Source organism: Chionomys nivalis, chromosome 16 (assembly GCF_950005125.1).
Source record: "Chionomys nivalis chromosome 16, mChiNiv1.1, whole genome shotgun sequence".
NCBI lineage: Eukaryota > Metazoa > Chordata > Mammalia > Rodentia > Cricetidae > Chionomys > Chionomys nivalis.
Window position 1 is genome coordinate 19,174,034 of NC_080101.1, and position 16,298 is coordinate 19,190,331.

The following is a 16,298-nucleotide window of genomic DNA, read 5'->3' on the forward strand; positions in this document are numbered from 1 at the left end:
GAAATTGTAGTAAGAGAGCCAGAAATGGGAGGGGAAGGTAGTACTTCAGGCCCTCAAGTCAAAGCCATTTTAGATCGTGACCAAACTTCGTTACACATGGTAGCGCATGCACACACACACACACACACACACATCAATTCATATTTAAAATATTTACCGAGACACTATATTACATTCCAGAAATTTATTGACACTAAAACTAAATAGGCGATAAAAAGCAAAGTTGCTATTCTCTTACAAAAAACTAAAGAAGAAAAAAACCTGTATTAATACGCGCTCGGGTATCAACAAGTTAGAATAAATATGCACAACCTTTAAGAAATTCCAACGCTTTAAAGTCTTTAGAAAGAGTGTGAAGCGAGAGCAGTTTAGAAATGGCGAGAAGAAACAAGGTCAACAGTCACAGCACCGTGCATGTATCCAACACTCGCCCAAACCTTCAAGTCTTGTTACACAGTGTTCAAGTGTCTCAAAGGCAGCCGAAGGTTTGTTTGCAAAGATAGAAGGGAGCAAGCGAGACACCAGAAGTGTGCCTTGCCACTTAAAGGACAGATTTCAAGGTGACTCTAAGTCAAGGGGGAAGAAAATGAGCACCGAAGTTGACTGACTGTGCGTGGAAAGAAGAAATATAAGGGGAGAGGGGGATCAAAAGAGAAAAAAAGGACAGTTTCCTAGTTGGTGTGTTGCATTACCGCTTCCTGGGTCTGTGAGTATAGATGACTCGTTCCTCCGAACCTCATGTTCCTCTGTGAAGTCCTGATAGCAGACAGGAATGGCTGCAAAGGGTTCTTAAGATTAAATAATGTGGGGAAGCGGCTGATAAGCCAGTGAATAAGTGCTCAGCAAGAACTGCATTAGGTCCTTGAATTTTCTACAGTTTGACCTGAGGCTCTTCCATGGGCATGGGATGGGTGAATGAAGTGTTCCCTAATGGTAACCATTGGGTCATTAGCTCGAAGCAAAGAAATAAAACTGTTCATAAACTCCACAGTAAGACTGTAAACTCCCTGAGAACAAGGGCAGGTCTTTTCTTCTTTGTATCTCCCTGTGCTCTCTGGGATGTTCGTTGAATTATTCAATACAGCCAGGAATAAAAATCCCTCCCTTGAGATTTTCCCTCAAAGCCAGAAAAGGACATCTTGTTTTTAACTGAGGGAGGATGCTGAAAGTAAAATTACAGCCTTAAACAAGAAGCCATCTGTCCTCCTTCTTTATAATCAAGGGAAGAGGAGTTGTTTCTCTTAGCAAGTCAAGATGGGAGCTTTTCTCTGGGTTTATAAAAATCTTTCTGGCTAGCACAGTTGTTCCATGTAGTAGCTAGTGCTTATTTTATCGCTAGAACTGTAGAAGTGGTTGGATATGTAGCTGACTGTGTCAGCGCTTCATAAAAACGTGTTGGATTTTGTTGGCTATCTCATGCCTGCCATGGATGATGGATGAATCGCCCAGCCCAAGCGCCTTCCATTGTGCCTGCTCCTCACTGGAGTTTCCCCTTGAAGAGTTATGATAGAACTGGGCGTTCTGAGGCTCTGCAAGGTGTCTCGTAAACAAACCAATTATGTATGATGCCCCACACATGCATGTGAATGCGATGCTGTAAAATTACACCCTGCCATCAGCAGGAGAGAAACTGAGGGCTCCTGAATTGATCTTCTGTACCTTCGAAGAAGAACAAGTCTCCTTCCTGTGCCCATCCGTCGCCCATCGTGCCCAGAGAAGCCTCCTGAAAGGACAGAGTTAGGGGTGTGGCGTGAAGTTCAAACTTGGCAGGCCTGAGATCAAACTCCTAAACCAGAAAAATAAATAAATAAAAACAAGTTATTTAGTGGGAAGCTTTACTGTTCTGTTCTTCTTGCTCTTTCTCATAAACAAGCACACACAGCATTCGGTGGAGTTAAATTGCAGCAAATTCAGAAATAAGAAAACAGATTTTTTTTTTTTTTTTAAATTTTTTTACCCTAACCGGAGCCCAGATCTCACTTGAGATGTCATCAGGGAAAATCTCTTTAAAAGGTTTAGGAGTTTTGTTTTCAAAACCAGGGAGGTTTAATCCCCCCCACCTCCAGAGTTACATAAGAACAACGTCTGCACTAACCAGGATAAAATTATAAGGCCTATCAATCTTGATGCTGCAGGGTAAAATCAGATCACCAGCTGAGCCAGCCGGAAATGCTTCCCAGTAGTCTAGTATTGCATAATTGGCCATGTGAATTCAGGGTTTCCAGCCTCAGAAGGGAGGATTGGTACTGGTCACTCACGGAGGGAAAAGACAAAACTAATGGTCTTTCCGATGATTTTAATAAAGCCTGACTCATTGTTCACACGAGTTCAGGCTTGAGGTGGAGGAGGGGAGAAGGTCATAAATATAAATGGATCTATATATGAGTAGCACAAGAGCGTGCGTGCGTGTGTGTGTGTGTGTGTGTGTGTGTGTGTGTAGCCACTCAAAATAACTCTCTAATTTAAAAACCGTGGCATTTGGTGAGTTGGCTGTGTTACGTTCTAGCACATACTGTGTTCACAGCCGTATTCCACTAGAGCACAGTCCCTTCCTTCAGCTGAGCCCCCCCCACCCCCCCCACTTCAGATCCGCCTCCCCAACCTCCCTGAGAGCCTTCCCAGATCACCCCTGGGAAAGGCTCCAGAGGGGAAAACTAATTGTAACCGAAGGCTGTAGCTGTTCATTCATTACCAGAGAGCCAAGAGCAGTCTCCATTAGAGACTTCGGATATGTATCTTAGGTTCCCAGGGAAGCTCAGGAGTGGAAGACCTGGGGAAGAGGGGAAGAGCTCTCCTGAATTCAGCCACATTCACAGGAAAAGGTAACATTGCTGGCAAGTGTAGAAATTCTAATTCCTTCGCCCTATAACTGTACCTGCCCACATTTGTACGTTTATGTTTCTCCAGTGTTACTTTATAATTCTGACTTTTATTTATTGTTTCACCTGGATTTTTGTTGCACAATCAGGTAACATAAGTATGCTCCCTGCAAACTGTTGGCTGTGAACCTGTGTTTAGAGGGTGTGGTAGTTTGACTGTAATTGGCCCCCATAATCCTATAATCCCATAACCTCATAGGGAGTGGCACTGTTAGGAGGTGTGACTTTGATGGGGTGGGTATGGCCTTGTTGGAGAAACCGTGGTACTGTCAGGGTGGGCTTTGAGGTTTCATATATTCAGAATACCGCCCAGGGTGTCAGTTGACTTCCTGTTGCCTGCAGCACCACGTCTACCGTGCTCCCCACTATGATGTGCTGAACCGCCGAACTGGATGAGCCCCTGAATTAAATGTTTTCTTATAAGAATGGTTGCTGTCTCAGTGTCCCCTCAGAGCAATAGTGACCCTAACCAAGACAAAGGGATAAGCATGTTTACTCTTACTTCTCTAAAGGACTCACAATCCTTGGTAGCCATTCAGTCCACTCTGCAATGTTTCCAGCTGACTTCTTAGCTAACTCTAAGTGATTTTAATGATGTGGCCTGGGCTGAAATATCAGTCCTCGGAGTTTAAAGCTATAGTCAACCAAACATTAGGTGTTTTTTTTTTTTTTTTTTTTGAGCTGGGGGGTGTTAGGGAGATGAGAAAGTAGAAAAATAAAGGCAAGATTGTGAATACTAAATGAAGGCAGAAGGAGACAACTTACGGAGTAGGGAATACATTTATTTAGCAATATGTTTCTTGAGCCAATGTAGTACTTTCCTAGGTAGAGACAAGAAAGACCCTTGCTTTAAAGCCACTTACAGGACAGGAGGATAAACATATCCAGAGGAATGGGTCTGCGTGCTCCCTCTGCTCAGAGAGGACCCATCACTAAATTTACCACAGCCTTGCTTATTCTTGGTTGCCCCATGGTCTTCTCTCTCCCCGAGTTCTGAGATTAAAGGCGTATGCCACCACCTGGATCAGGGAAAAAGTATAAGTATAACAATTTTTATAGGCAGGATAAATTAATGTTTTCCCCTCCTCCATCTCTCTCTTTTACAAGGACTTAGTCTCACTCATGGTTCCAAGGTACAGTCCGTGGTGGTGGAATGTCAAGGTTGCCGGAGTTCGAGGTACCTGCTTACTTTCAAACCTTGCACAGGCAATCCACAAACAGGAAGTAAAGTGTGATGAATGTTAGTGTTCTGCTCAGTTTCTCCTCTTTACTGAGTCTGTGTGCCCAGCCCAGGAAATGATGCTGCCTGCAGTTGAGGTGGATTTTCTCACTTCAGGTATCCAAATACGGAAGCTCCTTCACAGGCTTGCCTAGAGGTTTGATGGATTGTAAACCCCACCAAGTTGACAATCTAGATTAACCAACGCAGGGAAGAATTGTATCTTCTGACCCATTTCTACAATGAAGAACATCATCTCATCCTACCGTGTGTTCCTTACTTCTTACCCATCATGAGTTAATACCCACATTACACCCTTTTTTATTATGGTAAATTACATTACATAAACTCTACTGCCTTCACTGCCTAGATGGGAATGAAGGGCGGCAGTTTTCAACCACTGCCCCTTCCTTTCCCCTTGTCCACCTGGAACTCTGCATCTACTACATCACCCCAATTCCCACCACCATTTTTTTCCTATCCCTGTGAATCTTCTGATACCGTGTCTCCTATATAAGTGAACTGTGAGTTTCTGTGAGTTCAAGGCCAGCTTACTCTACAAAGCGAGTTCTAAGACAGTCAGGGCTGTTACACAGAGAAATCCTATTTCAATGCCACTCTCTGAAATTTCCTGATTATTCTTGTATTCTTCCCTCTACCATACAAGCTTCTATTGTGTGCCAGATACCAAAAACTAATATGAAACCCAAAAATATTTATGAATACATACATTTTGTCAATGAGTCACATGTAATTAGATATTTTTAATTTTATTTATTTATTTATTTGGTTTTTTGATGCAGGGTTTCTCTGTAGCTTTGGTGTCTGTCCTGGAACTAGCTCTTCTAGACCAGGCTGGCCTCAAACTCACAGAGATCCACCTTCCTCTGACTCCCAAGAGCTACGATTAAGGGCATGCACCACCACCACCGCTAAAAATATCTTAAGTGCTTCAAAAAAAAACAAAAACTATTCTCAAATGTAAATGTTTTATTTGTTTGTCTTGAAACAGGGTTTCTCTGTGTAATAGCCCTGGCCATCCTGGAACTTGCTCTGCAGAGCAGGCTGGGTTTGGACTCAGAGATCTACCTGCCTCTACCACCGGACTGCTGGAATGAAAGGTGTGCATCACCATGCCTGGCTCTTACTTTTTAAAAATATATGTCTTTTTCCTGTAAAAATTTCTGAAATGTGTCTTTTTTCATTTTAAAAATCGGGTTTCTTTGGAGAGAGGGTAGTGCATGTGCTTGAGCTCCAGGACGCGGTGGAACTCAGGCGACAACTTTCAGGGATCAGTGTGCGTCCTCCTTCCACCGCGTAGGTTCCAGGGACTAAACCCAGGTCATCCGGTAGCTCAAGCCAAATATGCCTATTTTTAAAGAGAGTACACTTCTCTGCAAACCAATATAGCCCAGTATTTTATCAAAAGACAGATTAGGAATTAGCTGTATAAACATTTTTAAAACCCCTTGATGCAAAAGGTACCACAAGTAAATACAAACAGCAAACATAAATAATACCAGCAACGTCTGTAGCAGAGGTTCATGTAATTCACATCAAATTCCCACTTAAGAAGGAAAGGCAGCCAATGCATGCCACAGTGAAAGAAATATAAGGACCAATAAAACGTGAAGGGCTGCTCAGTCTCCTCGATCATAAAACTCTGCGTTAAAAACTTTAGAGAATATCATTCCTTATCTAAGAAATTGGTAACAATTTAAAACCTTCATAATAGCCAGCATTGGAGAAGATCATAGTCCCCTATCCACAGCTGATGGAGATAGAAATATGACCCTCTTTCTGGAGAAGAAGCATCTGTATAACATTAAAAAGCTCCATTTCTTCTAACTAAGCAGTTCTTCCCCCGCGGATGTCCGATCACAATCCAGTGTTTTCAATAAAGAAAAATTAAGGAAAACCTTAAACTTCCATAGTATGGAAAACTAGTTAAGTAATTGTCAAAAATAATAAGAAATATTATATAGCTGTAAAAAAAATAAAAACAAGCATGTTGTAACTGATACTCGCTGACACGGACTGGTATTATGATAGTAAACCTACTACAGTGACACACCCCATGGAACAAGCCTACACTCCCTAATTCTTTCCCCAAAATCGTTCTACCAACTAGGGATCAAGCTTTAAAGTACGTTTGCTTAGGGTGGCCATTCTCATTCAAACAACCACAACCATCAATCTAAGTTAAAACTCAGAGTGTCCTCTCACTGGGCCCAGTGTCATCCTTCTATGTGACCCTGTGGCATCCAAACTCTATGAAGATTTTACTTTCTGTGGACCAGGTGACCCAGATGATTTTGAGTAACCCAGGAGTGAGCTTCTTGCTTTAACATGATCACTGTGAGGCTATCGCCCAAGAAAGACTCCAGGGAGAAGAAATCAGATCATAAAAACAGTCAGTGTTAAAACAGTACCACTACTCATAAGCTCCCTGCACAAAACAACAAAATGATGCTTAAGTATGATTGATGGTGTCCTCCCCATTCTTTACCAAAACATCCAGTCCTCAGGATGCTGCAGTGGGCGTCAGTTCTTACAGAAGCAGACGGTCCTGTGTCCAGGAGGAAACTGCTAGGTCAGGGACATAATTAGACTTCCTAATAACACACAGCAAGGTAGCACTTCAGAGATACCCACTCGTATTTCTCCCACTGAGCAAAGGACACAGGCTCCCTGGAGAGCAAGCCTGACTTGATTACCAAGTCACTCAATTCCCAAGAGCTCCAATAGCTGGTAGCCCAGGGTGGGTGTGACATTGTAGAAAAATTGGGGGTGGGGGAGATCCAGAGGAGGAGGTTGTGAGGTCTGGTTGGACTGACAATCTGAAGCTTAGCTCTAGTCCTTTAGGAGATTTGTATCAGGAAATGGAAATTCTAGCTTGAGTCTGTTCTTTAAAGTTTCTTTTTAACTAACTAGCATTATTTTATTGGACAAGCTGTCAAAATTCACCTATTCTTTCTCTGAGCGTTTTTCTTCCCTTCTCATTGGTGCCAGACAGTCTTTTTCCCTGATGCTATATAATTTTAAAGAGACTGTGTCAATTGCATAAAATATTTCTAATCTCCATAATTAAGATGCTGCTGGCCTGACAGCTTGGCTCTCTCACTCCCCCTCAGCAAGTTGCAGGCATGTAGAAAGACATTTGCAACGAGAGCTAAGCAAGAATGACACGCTGTTCCCATCCCAAAGGGCCTGCTCACGACTGTCTGCGGCCTCCCTAGGCTCTCTTCTGGAGAGTTTCACTTTTGGCTTCTTCAAAAGCAGAAAAAAAGAGATTAATGTCAAGGTTCTCACGACCATCATCTCTGCATTTCCAGAAAAATGTATGCCTGTTTTTAGTTTCTGTTAGGCCTGCTTCTGGCCTGTCTGTGATCAACCAGGAAAACATTTGATGCAGAAGAGTCACCTATGTAGTGAGCAAATCCTGAGGTCAGAGAGGTGTCAAGAATGAGACTAGCGCGGGCAGTGGTGGCGCACGCCTTTAATCCCAGCACGTGGGAGGCAGAGGCAGGCGGATCTCTGTGAGTTCGAGACCAGCCTGGTGTACAAGAGCTAGTTCCAGGACAGGCTCCAAAACCACAGAGAAACCCTGTCTCGAAAAACCAAAAAAAAAAAAAAAAAAAAAAAAAAAAAAAAAAAAAGAATGAGACTAGCATAGCCCTACAGTCAATAAAGAGAGACTTTTCAAAGTTACATACTCCACTTTCCTCTTCTTCGAGGAAAAAATAAGTAACAATTTACCCAGATTTCTGCATCCACTGCTTCGTCCATCCCATGTGTTAAGTCAGCTATTCAGGTCTCAGGCACAAAATTTTCCTATTTTCTTCTTGATGGCATGAGTAAAAAAATAAAAATCACCATTTTAGCAATTAGCACAGTGAAGGATAAAAATAATCTAGGTAGAGTTGATTATGCTGGGATGATGAATTTACCCTCAGAGCCCTGTGTTTTAATAATAATTTAAAAAGTCAGGTTTATTTTCCCTCCTAGCGTGCTGGACCCCACAGTTGGTCACCTAGAGAGAGGTAGGATTGGCATTGACTGTTCCACATAGTCACCCGTGGGGGCCAGGCTTTAGGGCTCAGAGGCATTTTATCCGTGCAAATCAAGAAGTCGTCTGTAGGGAAGAGAGGGTTATGCAACTGCCCATTATATTATTTTTATCACTTAACACCAAAATGACACATATTCCTTTTTGTTACATTTTACTAGGGCCAGTCACCTCCTCTCACATAAACGGAGGCAAGAGGTGAGAGAAAGTTTTGACAATGTGACTATTTCTCTTACTCCTCTAAGACAGAAGACTTTCCCTCACTGTCCAATGTCATGAAAATGGCAGGACTGTTACCCAAATCCAGGCAATTGGATCCCAGGAACTAAACCCTTAACTACTGTGGTGTCTCTTCACAATCACCAAAGTCCTGTTTGGGGGTGGAATTGACTGGTTTGGCGAGACAGCTCCCATATGTTCCTAAGCACTCTGAACTTGAGCCAGGAGAGTTAGTGTATCTGTTTGACCACTGCCTTAGCTTGTCCCTTAGCTTGTCACGATCCCTTAGCTTGTCTAGTAAAAGTCATTCTCCTGCCTCTAAATGATGAAGAAAAGGGCTCTCATTGGATGATTGTGAGGAAAGTGTAGAACCTTCAACATACATTATACACCCTTGAAACTGATTAAGGCTCAGTTCTTTATTTTACAAAGAATTATTATTATTATTATTATTATTATTATTAAAATTATTTGTTTAGTGTGGGTGGGTGAGTGTGGAAGTCAGAAGACAGGTGGAGGTTGTCAGTTCTCTCCTTCTACCACATGGGTTTGGGACTGAACTTTAGGCTTGGTCACTGGTGCCCTTAGCCACTAGGCCATCTTGCTGGCCCAGTGTCAGCTCTTACCATTTCCTCTTTCCAACACTCCTCTCTCTACTTGCATGTGCCTAGAAATGCAAGACTTTCCATTGTTTGTTTTTATTTGTTTGTTTGCTTTTCCCTTTCCCGAGGTTCTGGTTCGAATGCTGCCGGAGGAGAGACTTTAGTGTCTTCATCTCAATCCTCCCAGCAAGTAAGTCTGACCGACTCTCCCCAGTCCTCTTCTTGACATCAGCAGCTTTCTTCGTATGTTGCCCAGCACAGCTCATCCTTGACTCCAGGGGAAAGGAAAAAGATGTCACAGTGAAACTACAGGGGCTTAAGTGCCATCTCACATTTCCAAACACTGTAAACACTGGAGTATCTCTAGCCGGTAAATGTCAAGGCACAGATAAGACAACATGAGTGTGGTGCCTGCTGGTATCAATCCGCGAGCAGGCCATTTGGTCCTCCATCACATCCTCTCCAAAACAACGACAACCAGTCCTCGATATTATTTAGAAAAAGTTAAAGTGGATTAAAGTGATTGTTAATGGCAGGAAAACATCTTATTTAGAGGCCAAATATACCTTTTTCCCTCCTGGAAAAGAAAAGTAAATTGCTTCCTCAGAAGTGTGCGTAAGTCCTCCAGGCCCCTGATGGACTCAGGAGAGTATTGGTAGAAATGACTTACAATCTAGGGCCCCAGGTTCATGGTGAAGGTCATGAACTTCCCCAACCAAGACTCTCTTTTGAGCCTGAAACTCACTGTCTTTATCTCTCCTTTTTCCTTTTATCAATGTCAGCAGCTCTACCAATCACAGATGGTGGAGTCATTCTGCAAATGGCATGCATCCTCAAAAACAAGGGAGAATCCTTCCTGAGAGTTCAGGAGCTTGCCTCACTCTAATCCACTGCTTTCAGTGACAAAATTATTATCAATAATTATTTGCTTAATTTATTTTTCACCTTTTAGAAGATATTTGCAATTCAGAAAATTGCACATCAGCTGAGGTTGGCTCATGGAGGTACCTGGGACCATAATTCTGAAAATAAATGGAAAATACATGTGAGGTTTTTTTTTTTTTTTTAAAAAAAAGTATAGCTTTTCTCATCTTTCCCCCATTCTTAGGATTGAACCCATGGACTAATATATGCAAGGCAAATTTTCTACTACTGAGATCCATCTATCTGTCTTATCTATCTATCTATCTATCTATCTATCTATCTATCTATCTATCTATCTATCTATCTATCTATTATCATCATCATCACTATTTATCTGTTTTTCTATCTACTAGGCAGGGTCTTCCCAAGTCGCCCAGATAACTATGAACTTACCAGGTGGCCTAGATAATCCTTGAACTCATGATCTGTAGGTGGCATTTTATTTGGGCCACCAACCAGCGGCCAAAGATGCGGAGACTTATCGTCAATTATGAATGCTCAGCCTTAGCCCAGGATTGTTTCCAGCTGACTTCTTTTCTTTAACTTAAATTAATCCATTTCTATTCATCTATGTGCTGCCCCAGGGTTTATTTACCTCATCTACATTGTGTCCATCTTGCTTCCTCCGTGTCTGTCTGTCTGGCCCTTGGCAGACTGACTGACTCCCTATTTCTCTCTTCCCACCGGTCCCACCTACCCCTCCTCTGCCTAGCTATTGACTGTTTAGTTTTTTATTAGACCGACCATAGGCAGGCAAGGTATGGAACGACACATCTTTACATAGTTAAACAAATATTCCACAGCAATGATCTTCTGCCTCTGCTCCTAAATAGTGAGGATTGTAGCTATATGCCACTATGACTGGCATAATGTGTATTGTCTCTGAACTTACTGAAATGTATTACACAGGCGGTGAGGCATCTTTATTTTGTGTTTCATGTTCTTTACAGACTATGTAAGTCCCCCAATTTTGCCCCCAGGCTAGCCATCGATACCATACCCCCTTGGCTTGCCATCACATAGATCATGGCAGACAGTAAGCACTCAACTCATGTAAATTATTGTTCACTACAAGTCATTGAAACCAGAGAGGCCCCTAAAGTTGTGGGTTATTTTATTTTTCAGAGAGATGAGTAAAGATACATCAATCAGTTTTTCATTGCTGTGTCACAATGTCCTAGAAAACCATTTTGGCTCATGGATTGAGAGATTTCAACCCCTGGTCACTTGCTCTGTTGCTTCTGGGCCAGTGTGGAGTGACACAGAACATGGTAGTGAGGAGGCTGTGGCAAAGCAAATCTTCCCAGTTTGTGGTGGACAGGAAGCAGAAAAAAAAGAAAAGCAGAGGTAGGGACAAGACATATCTTGTCTTCCCATCAGGCCCCACAACTCAGTTATTTCTGCCTCCAATAGTGTGTTCAACCATGAGGAGATTAAATCACGATGTCAGAGCTTTCATGATTCAAGCCTTAAACACGTGAGCCTTTTGGGAAGCCAAGGCATAACAACATATAAATGCAAACCAACGTGGAGAATTATCAATATCTTTTTAACCACTGTACCATCTGTTCCTCTTATCAATATCTTTTTAAAGAATAGTTTTGTCTTTGCTATTGGCCATACACCTGCATGTGTGCACGCGCGAGTATGCACATTTGAGTGCAAGCACCTATGTAATTCACAAAGGGGCATCGGATCCCTTAGAGCTCAAGTTCCGGACTGTTTTGGGTCACTCAACAAGGAAACTGAAAAAGCAGTATGTTCTCTTAACCCATGGCCATCTCTTCAGCCTCTCCACCATGTGTTTAGAGGCGTGCCTTTCAGTGGGCCAGGAGCTCACCACTTGTCTAGAACAGTCAGTGACCTCCAAGGTCAGATGTGCACCATCGGGGTTACAGATGTGCACTGCTGTGTCCAGTTTTTCAGCTGGAGGCAAGAAATCAGGTCCTCGTGCTTGTGTGCTAAATCTTTTACTGATTAAGTCATGTCTCCAGCCCCAGTAGATATCTTCTAATTAATAAAATACACAAAGGTATTTTTGGTTTTGTTTGTTTGTTTTTTGGTTTTTCGAGACAGGGTTTCTCTGTGGCTTTGGAGCCTGTCCTGGAACTAGCTCTGTAGACCAGGCTGGTCTCAAACTCACAGAGATCCGCCTGCCTCTGCCTCCCGAGTGCTGGGATTAAAGGCATGTGCCACCATCGCCCAGCCACAAAGGTATTTTTAAATGTGTGCAGAAGGCAATAAACAATAACAGTCAATTATTGCTCATTTACTGTATCTCAGGAGTTACACGTTTGTATTTAATCCTCACTCTGAACCTCTGGGGTAGTGCATTTCCACGTGAGGCTTTCCCTGTCTCCTTTGCTCTCTTTCCTGCTCTTCCTCCCCTTACTCTTTCTTTCTCTAAAGCTTAGCGATAACTGAGCCCTGAGGACATCACATACACAGGCAGAGGTTGTGGGCCTAAGCCTGTATGCATGCTGCAAATCTGGAATCCAAACATCTTTGTCTAACTAAATGTCCAATCTCGTAATAATTCTGCTCATTATATCTACTCCGTGTCCCCTGCTGACTATTACCAATATTTCAGTACTTTTACTTTCCATTTCTTTTCCACATGTGCAGCCTGAGATGTAAATATAGGATAATATGTACATATGTGTGTATATATAGATAGATTTTTTTAAAGAAAAACAAAATTAGATTTATGTCACGTATGATGCCATGTGTACACTACTTTTTAAACTGAATGCTACTGGCTCAGTCCCTGATCACCGTGGATGCATCGAAAGCATAATTTTCAGTGACGGCAAGGTAATCACAGCACGCTCCCTCGCACTCAAATGAAGACATGCCAATGCACTAGATTTCATGATTTTTTTTTTACGTTAAATTAAGTTCTTAGGAGTATGGATTGTTAACAACCTTTCTGAATGTCAATTTGGTTATATATCACGAGCCTTAGGAAGCTCTTGTCTTTATAACTTCACTTAACAGAAATTTACTCCAAGGAAATTACGGGATTTGCAGAAAGATGGATGCATGAGGATGTTTACCACAGTGGCCATAAAGCCTTTGTGTGGGTGGATGTAATATGAGAAGGAAATGGTAATATCTTTATGATGGCCAACACTTAGTTGCTGAGTTGAAGGTGTCTTTCAGATATACTCTCTGAAAATTCCATAGGCATGAATGGCTTCTGGAAATTTGTAAATAAGCATTTGAAAACGTGTTGGTAATTTTTTTTGGTGAATCCTGACCCATGCATCGTTGAATTCTTATCTTCCCTGCCACGTTTGATTAAAATAGTCTGTGTGCTCACATTTTCCAATAACCTCTAGCTTATGCTATGAAAAATGCCATCTGCTATTTGTTCATAGTCCCTTTAACCCTTAGCTACTAATGGCTTATCTCCACCAATTCTGTGATAATTCCTAAACTTACCAGAGGTAGAGGTTGTCATTTGCTTCTCTGACCCCTCCCTTCTTTAAGGTCATCCAATTTCTTCCATTAGGATATTCAAGAGGTATTTAAACAGATTACTTTTTTTCTAGTCAAATGGAGTATTTTTAAAATTTATTATTATTATTATTATTATTATTATTATTATTATTATTATTATTATTATTATTATTATTTTGTGTATATGCCTGTCTTGGGTGCATTATGTCTGTGCACTACCTGCATGCAGTGACTACAGAGGCCAGAAGAGGGTGTTGAATCCCCTGGAACTAGAGTTATAGATGGTTATGAGATGCCTTGTGGACACTATGAACTGAAACCAGATTCTCTGCAAAAGGAGTTGGTAGTCTTTCTTTTTTTAAGATTTATTTATTTATTTCTATGTATATAAGTGTTCTATCTGTATGTACACAAGCTCTCTATCTGCATGTACACTTTTATACCAGAAGAGGGCACTAGATCCCACTACACATGGTTGTGAGCCACTATGTGGTTGCTGGGAATTGAACTCAGGACCTCTGGAAGAGCAGCCAGTGCTCTTAACCTCTGAGCCATCTCTCCAGCCCTCTGGGTGGTTTAGTATTTAAAACACTTCTTAGTGGATTATGGTGGCAAATGCCTTTAAACAGAACTCAAGAGGCAGAGGCAGGCCGATCTCTGTGAGTTTGAAGTCTGCCTGGTCTACCTAGTGAGTTCCAGAACAGCAAGAGCTACATAGTGACACCCTGTCTCAAAAACACCAGACTCACTGAGAGATGACTCAGATGTTAAGAGCACTAGCTGCTCTTCCAGAGAACCAATTCCCAGCACCCACGTGGCAGTTCACTGTAACTCCAGTTCCAAGGAATTAAACACCCTCACAAAGACATACCTGCAGGCAAAATACCAGTGCACATAAAAAAAAAAAAAAAAAAAAAAAAAAAAAAAAAAAAAAAAAAAAAAAAGCCAGGTGGTGGTGCACTCCTTTAATTCCAGCACTTGAGAGGCAGAGGCTCCCGGATATTTGTAAATTCAAGGTCAGCCTGGTCTACAAAGCTAGTTCCAGGACAGCCAGGGCTACACAGAGAAATCCTGTCTCGAAAACAAAAAAGAAAAACAAACAAACAAAACCAAACCTAAACCTAACAACAACAACAACAACAACAACAAAAACTTCTTGCTCCCACAATATGGCCCAGTGTGAACAGGCAGTTGCAGTACAAGTCTGTTACCTGAGTTTAGTTCCTGGAGCCCACAGCGAGAGGAGAGAACTGGCTTACAGGGAACTGTCCTGCACGCATGCTCTATGGCACACAGACACATGCATCAGGACACATGCACTAATAAATGAAAAAAAAATTAATTAAATTTCTTCCTTGTAGCTATCTCTTTCCAGAAAATTCAGAGATTGTCAACAATTTCTGGAAGTTTAGGGAAAAATAGCTGCTGTGATTTTAGTCTGAAAAGTCTATGGTTTCACGTATTTGGGTACTTGGTGCTCAGTGTGGGACAGGTTGCTGGACCTTTGCCCTGAGCCTCAGCTAGCGCCAGTGGTCACAGGAGGTGGGTCTCGGTGGCTATACCTGCTCTAGGTTCTGGTTCTAGTCCTCTATTCTCTTGATCCACCAAGGTGTACGGACTTTAAGCTCCCACCTGTATGGCCAGAACCACAGCAGCCAGCATGCCTTTCCGTCCACGATGTACTATTCTCTCTGAAATCATGGACCAACACTATCTCCTCCCTTTAGTTGCTTCTGGTACTTCTTTAATTTTTTTTCTGCATGTGCATACTAACACACATACAGACACACACATAATAGACACACACAAATACACACACACGGTAGCCTCAGCAAGTCCTTCTTAGGACCCATTTTCCCCATGTGTAAAAATTATAGCTTATAGGTGGGTCCATACTACTGTCTCACTTACAATACTGACAACCACCAAGGCAGCAATACAGGCAACTCCCTAAGGTTTCTGTTTTTTTTTTTTTTTTTTTTTTTTTGGTTTTTTTTTTTCGAGACAGGGTTTCTCTCTGGTTTTGGAGCCTGTCCTGGAACTAGCTCTTGTAGACCAGGCTGGTCTCGAACTCACAGAGATCCGCCTGCCTCTGCCTCCCAAGTGCTGGGATTAAAGGCGTGCGCCACCACCGCCCGTCCCTAAGGTTTCTGAAACACCCAGGAGACAACATGCTTTCAGGGATAATCGGAAGTCACATTCAAATATGTTTTATATAGATATATTAACAAGAATACAAATTTCTTGAAACCTTTTTAAAAATTATAGCTTAAAGACATGAGTTGTCATCCTTAGGTAAAAAGAGAAGAGTAAAAGGCTGGATATTAGTCCTTTCTAGTCCCAATAATGAGGAAAAGATGTAAGGATATATATTCTTGGGGCCTGGAGAGATGGCTCAGCCATTAAGAGCTCTGCTGCTCTCGCAGAGGACCCGTGTTCAGTTCCCAGCACCCTCGACAGGCAGCTCCCAACCAGCTGTGGGTCCAGTCTAGTGGAGCCAGTGCCCTCTTTCTGGCCTCTGTATGCACCTACATGCGCACCCACCTGCACACACACGTTCACACACATATTCACAAAAATAAAAATGTTAACTTTGGTTTTTCAAGATAGGGTTTCTCTGTAGCTTTGGAGCCTGTCCTGTAGCCCAGGCTGGCCTTGAACTCACAGAGATCCACTTGTCTCTGCCTCCTGAGTGTTGGGATTAAAGGCACGTGCCACTACTGCCCAGCTTCAGAAAGGAAAATGTTAAAGACACATTTTTCTTTTTGTTTAGCTTTAGTTTTTTTTTTTTTTTTTTTTTTTTTTTTTTTTTTTTTTTTTTTTTTTTTTTGAGAAGGGATTTCTTTGTGTATTCCTGGTTGTCCTGAAACTCACTCTGTAGACCGGGTTGGCCTCAAACTCAGAGATCATCCTGACTCTGCCTC